This window comes from Emys orbicularis, chromosome 1 (genome assembly GCF_028017835.1).
Source record: "Emys orbicularis isolate rEmyOrb1 chromosome 1, rEmyOrb1.hap1, whole genome shotgun sequence".
NCBI classification, from domain to species: Eukaryota; Metazoa; Chordata; order Testudines; family Emydidae; genus Emys; species Emys orbicularis.
The window spans coordinates 170,653,098-170,669,800 of record NC_088683.1 but is presented as its reverse complement, the minus strand read 5'-3'; positions in this window follow the sequence as shown (position 1 = coordinate 170,669,800).

Below are 16,703 nucleotides of genomic sequence, written 5' to 3'. Positions count from 1 at the left end.
TCATTTTGAATCTTGCTCTGTACCAAGCAGAGGCAGATCTTGCGTATGTTTTCGACCCTCAACAGTGTGGGCAACTCATTGTGATGCATAATACATATACCTGCAAGGAGCAATTTGTTTTTGTAAATTATGCATTTAAAGAAGTATTCAAGCAGTTCTAAAGATAAAGGATTTAAATGTTCTCAACTTGGAAAACAGCTTCTTTTTCTGTACCAGGGCACGGATGCCATTTTACCTTCAAAATAGACATATCACTGAGTCATAAAAGTTCTAGTAGTGTTGTTCTAATAGATCATCTCAGCTAGACAGCATCATGTCCTGTCTATTTCCGAGGAATACCTCCAATGTGTTCCGCAAAGAGACAATGCATGGGACTTCAGCCAAGGCAGACTATGGAAGGTGCATAGGGGAGAATAAAAAGCTGCGTTTTGTCTCACATAGTTGATGCTGTAGGCAGAAGGGAAACAATTAAGCAGGTCACTCAGAGTGCTAAAGCACACAGAAAATGCCTAGCTCCACCACCCAACTTCAACCAACAGTGGGTAATTTTGATTGCAAGTGCTCATCTGCACTTATTTATATAATAACAATAATCCCTAGCTCTTACCCATGGCTTTTCATCAGTAGATCTCAAAGCACTTTTCAAATGCAATCAGTTTCATTATCCCCATTTTACAGATGGAGAAACGAGACACAAGGAGACTTGACTTGCCCAGGGTCACCCAGCAGACCAGTGACGGAGCCAGAAATAGAACCCAGGTATCCTGAGTACCACTCCAGTGCTCTGTTCACTAGGTCACACTGATTTGCATGAGAGCACTCACAGATGTTTCAGAGAGGTGAGCATTACCATCCCCATATTACATTATCAGGAAACTGAGGTGCAGAGAAGTTAAGTGACTTAATCATGGTCACTCAGCAAGTTAGCAGAATGAGACTCAAATACTCCAGTACTGAATCTCTTCCCTTTGATCACACTGCAGCAGAGCTGAAACTGCTCATACCTGATCAGAATGCATTGCTATTCTATAGGGCACAAGAAGAGAGAGCAGATCTTGCCCATATTTGAAAACCACAACTGCTCCAGAAAATTATTCATGTAATGTGATCTCACTTCTATCAAACATCCAAATTCAGGCATCCAAATGCTGCCCTGATTGGGGGGGGGGAGGGAAAAGCAGTTAGTCTCCCGCTAGGGAAAACATGGGATTGGAAATCAAGAAACATGGGTCTATCCCTGGTTTTGTTATTGACTTGCCTTGTGTTCTTTGGCAGGTCACTTCTCTGAACCTTAGAGTCTCTATGTGAAATCCTGGTCACACTGAAGCCAACAAGAGTTTTACCCTTGACTTCAATGGGGCCAGGATTTCACCCTTTATCTGCAAGATAAGGTCAATGGTACTTACCCTTTTTTCCCCCCAGTGCTTTGAGATTTATGTTTGGAAAGTGCTAAGTACTACTACTTATCCACTGCATGTGCATGTATTATTGTAATAATGTTACATAGGTGGGGAGAAATTACCCCTGTTCAGAGGGACAGCACAAGGATACTTGCACCAGTTAAGTCCCTTCTAAGCCCTCCAAAAATTGAGTTTAAGTGGGACTTAAGTGGTAAGTAGATCTCTCTGAACATGGGTGAATTTCACACACTGAATTCCAGTGACAAATATGTGGTCATTTCCAATCTGGTATAATCAGGTAGCTAGAATGGTAACTCGCTAAATAGCTCTCTGCCACTGTTGTACCACTGTATCACTAGGCACAGTGATATTAACTTGCATTGTTTTTGTGGTATTTCTTAGATTGCATGCTCTTCAGGGCAGGGCTCAGCTGTTTGTTATACATGCGTACAGCACACTGGGTCCCCAGTTCCAGATTGGGGCCTCAAGGAGTTGCCACATCACAAATATTAACTAAAATACATACAAGACTTCTTCTGAATGCATAGCCTTAAATCCTGTTGGGTACATGTGGGATTGTACTAAGCAACATTCAACTAACATCAAATGAAATAAGACTGGAGAAAAATTAGAAGTGAGGTCAACATGGCAATTCACATCAAGGAATTAATGCCACCGGCTCCAGCTAGCTTTTCATTTTCTTTGACTTATGTTAAAAAATGTAACACAGGCCAGATGCTCAGCTGAAGCTACAATGATTTGTATCAGCTGAGGAGCTGGCCCAAGAAAAGGACTCTCTTAAAGAAGTGGTGAGGCTGACATCTTCTAGATTAAAAAAAAAATCAATTCTGTAATTTTGGTGGATAATACTGATGTTTATTTTTATGCATTTGTATTCAATTTAGATTGTGGGTTTTTTTTTTCACAGCTGCGAGAAGTTATGGTGTTCAGACAATGGGGACTCAGACAATAATTATTTAATGTAGATGCTGAGATTCAAAAACTTAAAGCTTTACTTACAACAATTACAACACAAATGGTCAGCATCACATGACAAAATATACAAAGCAAATATCCTTAAGTCAAACAAATACCTTCTCAAGCAGCACTTTTCTTACTTTGCCCAGCTGTAAATGTAGACCATCATCACTGGAAGTATTGTTTTGTCGGTTTGTGTGTGCACGGTGAAAACATTTACCAACATTTACCAATAAAAATCTAATCCTTTCAAGCCTACTTATAGGCACCATTACCCCAACCAGAACACACAATTATTCTTAATGATAGGACAATCATTCACATACCCAAAGAGGCTGTCACGAAGCTCTGCCAGAGGAAGCATGGCATGAAAATATTCTGCCTGTGCTTAGCAGAAGTCATGTGCACGCCTGCCAGTTGTGTATATGCTTTAAACACTTTTATGGCTACCTTCTTCCCCTCCTTATAATTAAAAGCTTTGCCATCTTTTTTTTTTTAAACTATACACACACAGGAGATAACTGTTTTTGGCGTTTTATGGCTTTAAAGTCATGCATGTAGTGCTGAGTTGACTTCCTAGTATCAGAGCGTTTCTGAGAAAATGAAAATACTAACATGAAGCGCTTATTATTCAAAGACTGTGATATGGCTTTCCTGCCTTACTGAGTAGGTTTTGCCACAAATGAAGAGAGCCAATCCATGAGCAATGAAGAGACTTTCTAAAGACTTTTAATGTGGTCAGAGTTGCACAAAAACTGCCTCCTTTTCAAGTCAGTCCTTCCAAGGAAAAGTCACCAGCTGGGTCCTTGCACCCTGCGTGTCTCACAACACTGCTCAGGGTGCCCTGTACTTTCTCTTCCAGATCTCCCCAATAAGGTAATATCAGTATTTTAGCATGTCTGATTTTGCTTTCACAAAAGGTGAAGGGGGAGAAAGGGCAGCTAGCCTTCTGCCACCCACTGAGAAGGGACATACTGTACTGTATGACTAAGCAGTATGGGAATAAGAAGGCAAAGGGGAGGGGACAGTTCTTCCTGCAGGAGCACAAATATGTATTTACATTGGTTACAGAATGTCTGGAATTAGGAGAAGTTCGGTGATATAGGATAGAACCTTGCACATAAGATTATTCCCTAATGTACACAGGGTGCAATTCACAAACAGGACAGGTTTCAGAGTGGTAGCCGTGTTAGTCTATATCAGCAAAAACAACAAGGAGTCCTTGTGGCACCTTAGAGACTAACAAATTTATTTGGACATAATAAATTTGTTAGTCTCTAAGGTGCCACAAGGACTCCTCGTTGTTTTTACAAACAGGACAGTAGCCAAAATATGAGCAAATCCAAGTCTCCTAAATTCGTCTCATTGCATTGCTGCCTCTGGTTATCACAGCCTTTCTATCCAGCCCCTATGGATTTCTGATCTAACAGGGCTTTTTCCAGGACCTACTGCTTACCTCTATTATTGTTGTTATTATAAATGATGATTTTATTTATTATCATGGCATCCGGAGCCCCAGTCATGGACCAGGACCCCATTGTGCTAGGCGCTGTACAAACACAGAACAAAAAGACAGTCCCTGCCCCAAACAGCATACAGTCTGTCTCTCCTGCTAACCTCTGCTTGTGAGGAGCTTTTAATAATGTTCAAACTGTCTTTTTCATCCTTTTAAAATCCCCAAATGTATCACATTAATAATGCAGACCCATAAACTTTTCTTTGTAAACCCTTCCAGTTCACTTTTCAAATATGAACCCTACTGCTGACATAGCTGGAGGTTAGCTTTACTCTGTCTGATCAGTGCCTTTTATTTCTTAAAGCAAGCTTTTTGTTTTGTTTTGATAGCTATTCAAAGTCTGATCCATATCCATATACAGGTGAGGCCCTCCCTCAGGGCAACAGCTGTCAGCAGCTTTTAGTGTAGCAGTAGCACAGCAAATCCCACAGGCTAAATGCAGGCCATGGGATTTTAGATTCATTCCATGGTTGCTCTTATTCTCAGTACAGAGGTGATGCCTTCAGAGATTCCAAATACCATCATACAGTGCTCCAGCTTGCATGCCGAGACCTGTAGTTTTGTGGTTAGATAACCAGATTGCATCTGCCATTCTAGCTATACCTATTAGATGGGGCTGCTGGTGTTCTAGGTAATTTGCCAACACTGTTGTCAATCAGATAAGTTCATAGGTCCCCCTTAAAATGATCTTTTCAAGAGAACCCAGATTCCCCGTCCTTCCCTAACTCAACATTCAGCACAGGAATATTGAGTAACCTTTTTCTGTTTTAGGAGTGGACAACCTTAGTCTTAATAATCCTAGCATGTATGCACTAACTTTTGTGGAAGTTGCCCATTCAAGAGAGAAATCGCCTCCGATTTTCTAGCAGTGCATGAACCTTTGGGAGCCTATTACATAAATTAAAAATAAAGGGTATGATGGCCTTCAGAAAACCCCATGTCAGACCTAGCCTGAGGGTGGAATGTGCCTTTAAGCTGTTCCATAACAACTGTCTCTTTCAGAGAGTTAATTATCTACAGATACAATATTTTTTAGGAAACAAAAACAAGACCAGCTGATTTCAAAACAACTTTAAAAACAGCCTTTATTTGTATGTCTGAGTTGCCCTTTCTTGGAGGCCACATGATGTGAGTCTGGCTTACATCTCTGCTTACAGCAGTCTAGAGTACACAAGCTGTGGGACAAGACGACCATACCAATAACTTACCAGGAGCCAGAGGAGGGCTACACCCTATTTATAACATATAATTATGGCCCACAGAAACTATAGATCTCAGTGTGTTTTACACACACACTATTTGCTTGTACTTGTATATTCCTGGAAAGCTGAATTGAAGAAAAGGCTGATGAACCTAAACAACCAGCAATTAACAATGGGCTTCTCCTAAGCCTTCCCCCTCTGTTTAGTGTAGTTATGTTTAGAGATGGGCCTGTATCACAGTCTCCGTTCTGAATAGCCACAGACTTTGTAGCTGGCATTTAACTCTATAATGGTCCAAACCAAATCCCCAGCAAACACCCCAAGCCAGTTCAGATCTGGATCAAAGCTTTGCACCTCAGGCCCACCTGTAGTTATTTAATAAAACCAGGCCTTCCAAGCACAGTGGGACAGATCCTCCCCTGACGTATGCCCCATGCACCTCCAGTGATTATTCAAAGCAATGGAGTTGTGCAGGATGAAAGTTAGGGCAGAGTTTGGCCCATTGAGCCCAGTTTTCAAACTTGGACATCCAGTTCCATATCTGATCACTCAAGTCAGTATAGGGGTTCCTAAAAGTAGAGGGCAGCAGTAATACAGATACAGGAGCCAGGACATTACACCAAATAGGCACTGAGGAATTTAAAATGCACATTGAGGCACTTACTGCATTTCCTAAATGTGAAACTGGGCATCTAACATAGAGATCCCCATTGGAAATTTCTGCCCATAGTACTCTTTCCCTTCTCCTGTCTAGCAGCTGGGAAGAATCACATGTTCATTGCAAATCTATTAACATGTGAATGCAAATGTTAATACAAATATACTGCTGAGTGTTTCATTTCACACCAAACAAAGGCTCAAAATTTAAGGTACCCATATATATTTGTAAGATGTCTGTCAGAATCCCAACAGTGTGACTTTATCCTAGTATGCAACAATCCTTAAAGGTGCATACTACACATAAGAGGAAAAGCTAGGGAGAAAAAAAACAAGGCTTAGATTTCTAAAGACATCTAAGGGGATTTGGATGCCCAATTTCCATTAATTTTCATAGGAATTGGGTTTCCAAATCTCTTATGCAGCTCTGGAAATCTTAACCTAGATCATTCTTAAAATATCTCTATGGCTCATTGCCTCAGTAGGTGGAGTGCTTGTAATGCAGATGTTTGTAATATTGATGCCTAAAACTTTAAAAAATATGAGTAATAGTTCAAATAAATTGCCACATATCTGCTTCCCCTGTTATACTTTTGTTCATATTTTGAGTTTTAACCGTGTCTTTGACACAGATCTGGCTCCCCACCTCTCCTCACCCACCACAGAGCAACTTGCACAATAAAACTATAAATAAGTCAACTAACTTTCCCACCCTGCTGCCTTGCTCTGGCTATCATGACTGAAGTCTTCATAGAATCATAGCAGGATTGGGAGTAAGCCTCAGTCTCTTGTTCCTTTTTTAGTCCCCGGAAAGTAGTGGGAATCATCTCCCTCCCAGGTCATGCTCTTGACTTACCTTGTATCATTTTAGTTACCTTTCTTTTAACCCTCTCTCTAGTTCATTTGGAATTTCGTTTCAGAGTGTGAAGATCCAAATTATGTGGGGTATAATCAATTTGGTCTTTCACAATGCAGTGAAAAGTGGCAATATAACATCATGGCCAAAGATAAATTGCTCTGTATTTGCGCCCCTAGAACGGAATTGGCCTTCTTTTTGCAGTCATTGAACCGATAATTCATTCCGTTTGAGCAACAGTTGCCCCTTTTTAGTTCTAATGTAACTCAATGCTATGTAAAGTCTGTATTAATCTTCCTTAAGTGTGACTTTCACCCCTGTGCATGGAGCCTGCAGAAGGCCTGTGTACTCCTTATGTCCCCCTTAGGGGGTTATATGTGCCATAGGCCTCTGCAAAGGGTGCATCTTATCCAAAGTGAATAATCTTACACTCTACATTAAGCCTCATCTCCCACTAGTCCAACAAATCGAATGTGTGTGTGTTTGCTATAAGTCCCAGCTTTGCATCATCAGGCCATTTTATCACTTTCACTTTCCTCTACATCAATAATACAGTATGTTAAACATCAGTGCCTATGGGACCTCAGTTGATAACTCCTGCCTTTATTCTAATACAATGCCACTAACTCATTGCTTGCTAGCTGCACTGCCAGGTTGGTTGGTTTGTTTAATATTCACATTATATTATCCGGACTCTTCTCCAGACTCTCTCTGAATTGTTTATGCCATCAGCCATCAGGGGCCTTTCTGTCCATCACAGTTTCCTTATTCCCCCCAGGCAGTTACTATACTGAAAAAGGTCCTTGAGTTAGTTTGGCACAATCTGTATTTCACAAATCCAAGTTGGCTGTAAATCAGTAGGACCCTCTGTTCCACAGGTTTATAAATAGATTTCCTTGGTCACGAAGCAGCCCTTGTGAGTACTTTTGGGGATTCTAACGGAGGACTAGGATGGCAGGAATTTTCTTCTCTTTGAGGTTTTTATTAAAACTAATTTAAAGTAATGCAAACAGTCAAGTTAATCAAGAAAACCTATGTATCTGTAAATCCACACGGCCCCAAGATTTAGGCCACATTTAATGGATACTGAATGTTTATATAGCAACTTACATCCTAAAGGATCCCGGAGAACTTTCCAATAATTGACTATCTATCCAGTGGTGAAAGGAGCCATCACTGAAATGCAGCCTCTTCTGGTGTGGAAGGCAGTGGATCTTCCACAGCTCACAGAAATATTTCAACACAGTTTAGGACAGATAGTGAAGAAAAATCTTCAATTAAGAGTGCAAAAACATTCAATTAAGAGTGCAAAAAGAATTTTTGGTAGGCAGCTTAGGGAGGTCACCACACCCTGTATGGAACCAGTTGTATTCGGCCAGGACATCAAGGTTTCTGTTTCTCTCTTGCAAAAATTGCCATGGGACCTTTAGTGATCACAAGTGCTCAGGACCTCAGGTTTAAAATCACATCTCAAAGACAACACAACAAACATCATTACGACCCCTTGAAATTCCCATACTGTTTCAATACACACTTGGAGAAGGGTGTTCCTCCAAGATCCAGTTCAAGGATGGGAGGCAAAAAAGAGGATAAGGATCTCTTTTGGGACTCATTCATTCGGATTAATCCATTGCCACATGCCTCAGACACCACAGTCAACTAAACCACGTACATATGAAAGTGGGGGAAAGGAGCCAAGACCTTCAGCATGAAAACAGACAAGTTCCCCTCCCATCACCACTAGCTATAATATCCTTTGCAGGACAACCACTCGAGGGAACCTTACTAGGAAGTGTGACATTCCATCCCTTAGAAGTCGGCGGTCACACATGCTTTGCACACAAGCCAGCGCATTATCAGTCATACCCAGTGGGTTCATTCAGCTGCTTTTGGCTAGTGTCTGTCTAGTGAACTCTTCAAGCCTAGAAGCATAAAATAAAGCTGTTCAAATAAAACTAAACAAAATAGCCAGCACCTCCACTATCCCCAGCATCCCTCCAATAAACACATGTGCACACGAACACACTTGTAGCTCTGAGTCTTTTCCATAATCAAAAAGCAATTTTCCACCACTTGGCAAAAGCAGGAGAAGAATCAAAGGACAAATTGAACTTTCTGCACCAGTGGGCTTAATCTGAATTTTACGTTCCTGATCAACAGCTTTCACACTCCCAGGAGAGGTGGAAAAGAGGAGAAGGGACACAAAGGCACGAAGGCATTAGAGGGAGGGGAAAAAATCATCAGAAAGGTTTGTAGACTGTAAATGGAAACTGCTTAGTAGTTTATTTTCAGGTTGATACATTTAGTGCTTCATTGTTAATATGAAGAATAGAGTTTTCCTCTCCTTGCTGAGAAAGACAAGAGTGGACCGTCACTGCCTGAGCTCACTGCAAGTGTATTAGTGTAAAAAAAGGCACCAGATCCATCAAAATCCCCCCCCCCCAACTAGATTCTAGAGGGAAAATTATAGAAGTTACAGCCTCTCCTCACTCTAGCAGCCTCATGGACACAGCATGGCCTAGATCAGGAGTGGGCAAACTTTTTGGCCCAAGGGCTACATTGGGGTTGCAAAACTGTATGGAGAGCCAGGTAGGGAAGGCTGTGCCTCCCCAAACAGCCTGGCCCCTGCCCCCATCCACCTCCTCCCACTTCCCGCCACCTGACTGCCCCCCTCAGAATCCCCGACCCATCCAACCCCCCCGCCCCCACTCCTTGTCCCCTGACCGCCCCATCCCAGGATCCCCGCCCCCAGGACCCCACCCCCTATCCAACCCCCCCGCTCCCAGTCCTCTGACTGCTCTGACCCCTATCCACACCCCCGGCCCCTTGACAGGCCCCCTGGGACTCCACACCTATCCAATCCCCCCTGTTCCCCATCCCCTGATCCCTATCCACAGCCCCGCCCCCTGACAGGCCCCCCGGGACTCCCACGCTTATCCAACCCCCCCATCCCCTGACCACCCCCCAGAACCTCCGCCCCATCCAACTGCCCCCCGTTCCCTGTCCCCTGACTGCCCCCCAGAACCCCCTGCCCCTTATCCAACCCCCTGGCCCCGGCCCCCTTACCATGTCGCACAGAACAGCATGTCTGGCAGCCGCGCCACCCGGCCGGAGCCAGAAACGCTGCCGCTCTGCTTGGCAGGAGCGCGCAGCTCCGCCGCCCAGAGCGCTGCCCACGCAGCAGCTTAGCTGCGGGGGAGGGGAGACAGCAGGGATGGGGCTGGGGGCTCAAGGGCTGGGCAGGACGGTCCCATGGGCCAGATGTGGCCCGCGGGCTGTAGTTTGCCCACCTCTGGCCTAGAATTTAGCAAGGAAAACCTGTTGGGGTGAAAATTTTCAATTGGTGAACTGCTCAGCCTCCCATTTGGAATTTTTTTTTCTTTCCCACAACTCCTAAGAGCCTCTCCATTTTCCCTCATTTGGTTAACCCCAATAATCTTTCCAATAAGGCCCCATGCAGACTCTTCCTCTAGATTATTATTTGTAGCCTAGGTACTCCAATCAAGGATCAGAGCTTCACTGTTCTAGGTGCTGTGCAGTCACGTATAGTCCTTATTCCAAAAAACTTAGCCTAGGAGTCAGACAGGATGAACAAAACAAACACATGCAGTGGGAGTGAACTTTCTGCTCCTAAGTCCTTGATCTTCCTCCCAAGAGAGCCAGCCCAGAAGGAAAATTTAGCTGTGCACTGCACTGGTGGCTGTGACTTTGCCTCTGACTCATGGTTCCATCTGGCCTATGTCTGACTGAAGGCCACAATTGCAAGCCTTTAAGTATCCGGCTTTAATCTGTCCCTGCAAACGACACTAAAGCAAAGAGACAAAATCCTAGAGAATAAAATATAAACGGGCAAAGGAAGAAAATATTAAATGACTGGGGAAATGCAAAGCTCTAAGCCACACAAAACTCCCTCTAAGGGTATGCCTGCACTGTAATGACACCCGCGACTGGCCCATGCCAGCTGACTTGGGCTCGCAGGGCTCAGGCTAAGGGGCTGTTTAATTTTGGTATATGTAGACATTTGGGCATGGGCTGGAGCCTGGGCTTCCAGGGTCCTAGAGCCCAGGTTCCAGCCAAAGCCCGCACATCTACACTGCAATTAAATAGCAGCTTAGCCCGAGCCCTGCAGGGCAAAGTGCAGTGGGACTCTTATGCCTGACTGGGACCTCTAGGCACCATCAAAATAGAAACAATGAATAACACCTGCTCTTTTTGCAGCTTATCACCAGCTCCACACAGCACTCAGGCAGAAGGAAGAATAAGAAACCTGGGGCTGGCTTCTCCTCTTATCTACAAGATGTTAACTCCTGGGGAGTAGAATGAGTTCTGATGTCATGATGGTATAAATCAGAAGCAGATGCTTATAGTCAAATCTTGTTTCCACTGAAATCAGTGGGATCTTTGCCATTGGCTACAATAGGATCAGGATTTGATCCAAAGGACAGCAGTGAAACCAATAGCATGTCAAGATCCACAGGTGGCAATAGGAGAATTCCCTACCCACTTCTCATACAAACTACTACCTATTGGCAGGAGGAGCACTAAACTATGGGAAATTGCCATTCCCCAACAGCTGGTACAGTTTTACAGTACTCTGGCAGCCGATGTAGTGGGAAGGGAAACACATGGCAGCAGCCGTTCTGCACAAACAGTGCAAAGCTAGCAGTTCTTTCCATTTGCGGAGATTTATCTCAAGAACACTCCAGTCGGTTGAGATTAAGATAATGTTTATTGTTAAACCATACAGAAGCTGAACAGGAGACACCACCCTGCTGTCCTGGGCCTGGGATTCAACTGTTCAGTTTAGCTGGCCTCCTTCTGCCAGAATGGAGGCTGTGACAGGAGCAGGTAGACAATCGGAGAGGTTGTTGATGTGTGCCTTAAATAGGAAACCTCCTACACAGGGCAGGAGGGAGGAAACCCTTGGATTCACGTGAAATCTACTTTGTTCACGTTGCTGGAAGGCGACTTCAGGGTTGCCAACCCCAACCGTTCAAAAATGAGTCAGGCCACACACAAAACATATGAGATTTAAATAAATACACTTGAGGTTCTTTTTATTTGCCTTCCTTTGCTTTGGAGTGCCCCTTCCCTGCTCTCCAGGGGTGAGAGGCACAGGTAAGTTCCAAAGGGAGGCATAATCATTCTGGAGGAATCCATGTCCAGGCCTCTCAGGCAGAGGGAGACCTGTTTGAACATGCAGCCTTTAAGAATGAGGTGAACAAAAGAAGGAGGAAATGAGAAATTCTAGAGGAGGACGCTTTGCTCCCCTAAAAAGTGAGGTCAGTCCATTTTATTTAATTTGTTCTTCTCTCACATGCAGTCACACTAGCACGGTCTCATTTAAAAAAAAAAGAAAGAAAAAAGAACACACTACATCCCCTGCCCAAGAAAAAAAAATCAGGCTCAGAATGAAGCTAAGGTGCAATCATTTCATCCTTGATGTGAGCATGAGGTTTCAGTATGAATGTTTTTCATGCCAGCTTCGTGGCGGGGCTGCCCCAATTTTTTTGGCTGAGCAAAGCGAGGTCTTACATACAACTTGACGGCATTTCTCTGTCTGTAACATGATAACTTTTTAACACCACAGCCCATCAATTCCGAAATCTCAGGGCAATGGGAGGAACCCTAGCGATTTTGGCAAAAATTGAAAAAAAAAAAAAAAAGGGGAGAAAAGGGGATTACACAGAGCCCCGGCCATCTGGTTAGCAGATCCAGCAGCTTCCGCCACCCTGTAATTGTCAATATAGCAAATAACTGGCTGATGGCAGCCCTAAACAACTTCCAGCTCTCCCCGTCCTCCCAAAGCAGTTTAAAATGTCAACACCATGAATGACTTATCTGCCAGACAGAAAGAAAAGAAATGAGAATGGTGGGACGGAATGGAGGCACCCACAAAGCCCCAGCCTTGGAAGTGGGATCATGAGGGGCCTTGGTGTGGGGAGAATGGGGTAATGAGTAGCGCACAAAGACCTTACCATGGTGGGGAAGGGAGAAAAAAAGGGAATGAGGAGCCACTGGCAAGAGGGGGAGGGAGAGAATGGGAGACGATGGTATAGAATGGGAGACAGAGTCCCTGGTATGGAGGGATTTGGGGGGTTGCAGGGACTCCCTGAAATAGAGAGAGAGTGTGTGTGTGTGGGGAGGGGTGAGTAAAAATGAAGGGATGCAAGAAGCCTCTGGTGTGCAATGATCTTGGCCTACAGAAGCTACAAACTATGCAACCCCCTAGTTGTTTAGCTCAGTCTTTGATGTTTGCGTTCGCACTGGTGCTGGTGCTCGGAGAATGGTAGTAACTGCATGAACCTGGAGTAGCCTGTTCATAAGGGTTTCAAACTGAGAAATTGTTCCTGCTCTTAATTACAAATGAAAATATTGCCATTTAAGCTTCTGCAGTAAGGTTTCAAGTTACAGCATCTGGATCCAGTCTCATGGAAACTGAGTTTATTTTCTGTTTCTATACACCATTATGTTTGATGCTCCACTGAAACCCATGTGGGGGTAGAATAATAATTTAATCAGATAATATCTCTGTGTGAAGCAGCTCAAGGAGTGAATGATCCAAGGAACCCCAGAAGTTTGCAGACAAAGGTCTGAAGAGCTCACTGACTAGCAGTGCTCAAATCTGATCTGACTGGCTTTCTGCAATCTTAATTAGTCCAGATTCTGTGAGGCAAGACATCAGTAGGGTTGCCAGTTTAACTTTAAAGCAAGGGTGTAGGACCCACAGCTGATTTCATCCTATGATTGTGCTAAAAATAAACAAAGCACCGTTCCAAATTCTCTCTCTCTCTCTCTCTCTCTTTTTCTTTTTAAAAAAACAGTTCAGACTGGACCCAAAGGTAACTGAGGTAAAATAATATTTTACTTGTAAAAACTGGGGTCTACAGAAACCCTGGGGCAGATTTATCTTAGGTGGATTAACAATAGGTAGATTTGTTTTGGCTTTTCATCTGTTAATGAATAATATTCCTACTCTTTATTTATAACCTCTTAAAATTGTAATGAAGTTACTGCAGTCTACTGATAATTCCTGTGAGCCAGATCCTCAGTTGTAGCCCAGGAAAATTTGGCACAGCAACAAAGCCATTTGCATTCCCCTGCTCCTAGGAACATTATATCCCAGGGTGGTTTCCCTAAGAGCAGGTTAGAGCAGCCTTCAGGCTGTTCTATCATACACACTGCTAACTGCATAGTCCTGGCCATGGCCCCTTCTCTGGATACTCTGTGCAACCCAATGATTCCCCTATATAATGGAGATCCTCTAAGGACTAGATTTGCTGGAGATCCTCTGAGGGCCACTTGTTCATAAGGGTTTCAAACTTCTTCAGCTCTGTGATGTTTGAAAGCTTGTCTCTTTCACCAACAGCAGTTGAATCCAATAAAAGATATTACCTTGCACCTTTCTTGGGTGTCAGACAATCTACAAGATCATATGCACTGATTAGGGTGATCAGAAGCATTTAGAGGAGTTTTTGTTTGTTTAAAAACATATTATATATATATAGTTGCCTATTTGGAACTTCCCGTCCAAAGGTTAAAGCAGATAGATAAAGAACAGGAAATCCAGTTTATATGGAGGAATTCTCAAAAAGACCCATATTTCCCTCTTGGATCTGACTCATAGTTCCTAAGAAAATTAAATATTTTCCTCCATTTCTTCAGAAAGGCCCATGACTCTAATCCACATCTACATTATACTAGTACTGACTCACTAAAAAAAACAAAAAACCCTTTAAGTTGTATTTGTCCTCTAGGTCTCCTTGGGTGGTGAGTCTGCCTTTGAGCTTGTCTTAGCAGGGATGGCATCTTATCTAGGTCTTTTACAGGAGGAAAATCACTGCTGGCCATTAAAGTTCCCTAATGACCATGTGTTATGTACTTGAGCAATAACAGAGAACAGCTGAAGAGTCTCACTGGAGATAAGGCATCCCACCAGAAAAAGAGATCACCAGATAGTGAGTTAAGACAGTTGGTTCTATTCTCAACTCTGCTACTGTCTTGCTGAGTGCCCTGAGGCAAGCCACTTCATCTCTGTGTTCTTGTTTCCCTATGTGTAAAATAGGCATAATGGTACTTAAATCGTCGATCACACTTTGCAAAGTAAGTATATGTGCTAAGTAATATTATTCCAGGGAGTCCTAGCCAGCAGGTAGTTTTGTACTCCCATCATATAGGTATAAGCATGCTTTACCTGCCTCCAGAAATTTCCCAAAGTAACTCACATCACCACGTATTCCACTTTCTGCTCTTTTTATTATTTATTATGTGATTATGGAAGTTTGTACAAAGTAGTAGGCCAGGGGTGGGTAAACTTTTTGGCCCAAGGGCCACATTTGGGTGGCAAAACTGTATGGAGGGCTGGGTAGGGAAGGCTGTGCCTCCCCAAACAGCCTGGCCCCCGCTCCCTCCCACTTCCTGCCCCCTCAGAATCCCCAACCCATTCAATCCCCCCTGCTTCTTGTCCCCTAACCGCCCCTTCCCAGGACCCCCACCCCTAACCAACCCCCCCTGCTTCCCTGACCCCTATCCACACCCCCACCCCCTGACAGGCCCCCTGGGACCCCACACCTATCCAACCCCCCCCCCCCCGTTCCCCATCCCCTGACCCCTATCCACACCCACACCCCCTAACAGGCCCCCCCGGGACTCCCACACTTATCCAACGCTCCCCCCCGTTCCCCATCCCCTGACCGCCCCTCCCCGAACCTCCGCCCCGTATCCAACCCCCCAGCCCTGGCCCCGGTCCCCTTACCATGCCGCTCAGAGCAGCATGTATGGCAACCGGACTGCCCGGCCGGAGCCAGACACGCTGCCGCGCTGCTCTGCAGGAGCACGCAACCCCGCCACCCAGAGCGCTGCCTGCGCAGCAGCGTGGCAGGGGAGACAGCGGGGGAGGGGCCGGGGACTAGCTGCCCGGCCGGGAGCTCGGGGACCAGGCAGGACAGTCCCGTGGGCTGTAGTTTGCCCACCTCTGTAGTAGGCACTTTCCCCATTGCATAATAAAATACCATCTCAGCTCATATTCTAAACAACAGAATGAGGGTGGTGGAGAAGACTAAAACATGAATCCATTTTTCACCAAGAATGAGCTATCCCCACTAGTCCTCTACCTAATTATTATCAGACAGCAATTTCTTGCATTATCCAAGATATTAAAATGTGGGGTTTAACAGATGAGTTGACTGAGTTGTAATCAGTCCCATGTGGATATAGGAAGATTGTTTCCAGAAGAAGGGTCTTTTTTTTTTTACTCTGACTGCCATGAATATTAAATATTATTTAAAAGAAAAAATGCATAATTGTTTACATTACATACACCATAATAGCCAAATACTTTGTGTACCAGTGTGTTGAATACTCGTTCAATTTCACTCATATGTCCTACTGTAGCAGGATTGTGTATCAATATTTGCAGTAACTAGTTTGACACCACAGTGCAGAGAATAAAGGGAATGGTGAAACATTTGAAAATATAAGGCATTTCAATGTGCTCTGCTTGCATTCAGAGACATTCAGCATACTGCAAAGGGATGTGTTTTTAGATGCACTGCAGAAGACAGACAATTAAGACTTTATCAGAGATGATCTTCCATAAATTCTGGTTCACATATAGGCTTATATTCAATCATGGACTAAGTGAGTCCAACTCTATAAAAATCAATAACCTGGTTCCACAGGGTTTAACTGGGCCTAGAATGCATTACCTCACCCACCTGGTCTCTCTAATATCCTGGGACTGACACAACTACAACTACACTGCATACAATCCTGTGAAGATACATTTAAAAGCCAATGATCAAAGAATAAACCCTGTTTTTTAGTGTTGAAAGGATAATGTACATTATGATATATTTGCACTTGTTTTCTTTATACATGCTAGCACTACAGGAAAACTAGGTGTTCTACTTTAAGTGATATAAAAGAAAAATGTACTGATGGCAGAAAAAGGGAAAGCCAGGTCACTTAACATCTCTGCTAATGTAGAGGGAAATTCTGCCCCTTCATGGATTAAAGCACATGACTTTTTAAACGTCAGAAGAGGAGAATACATTTATTGGAAAACTCTTTAGAGTAAAAAAGAATAAAAGTCT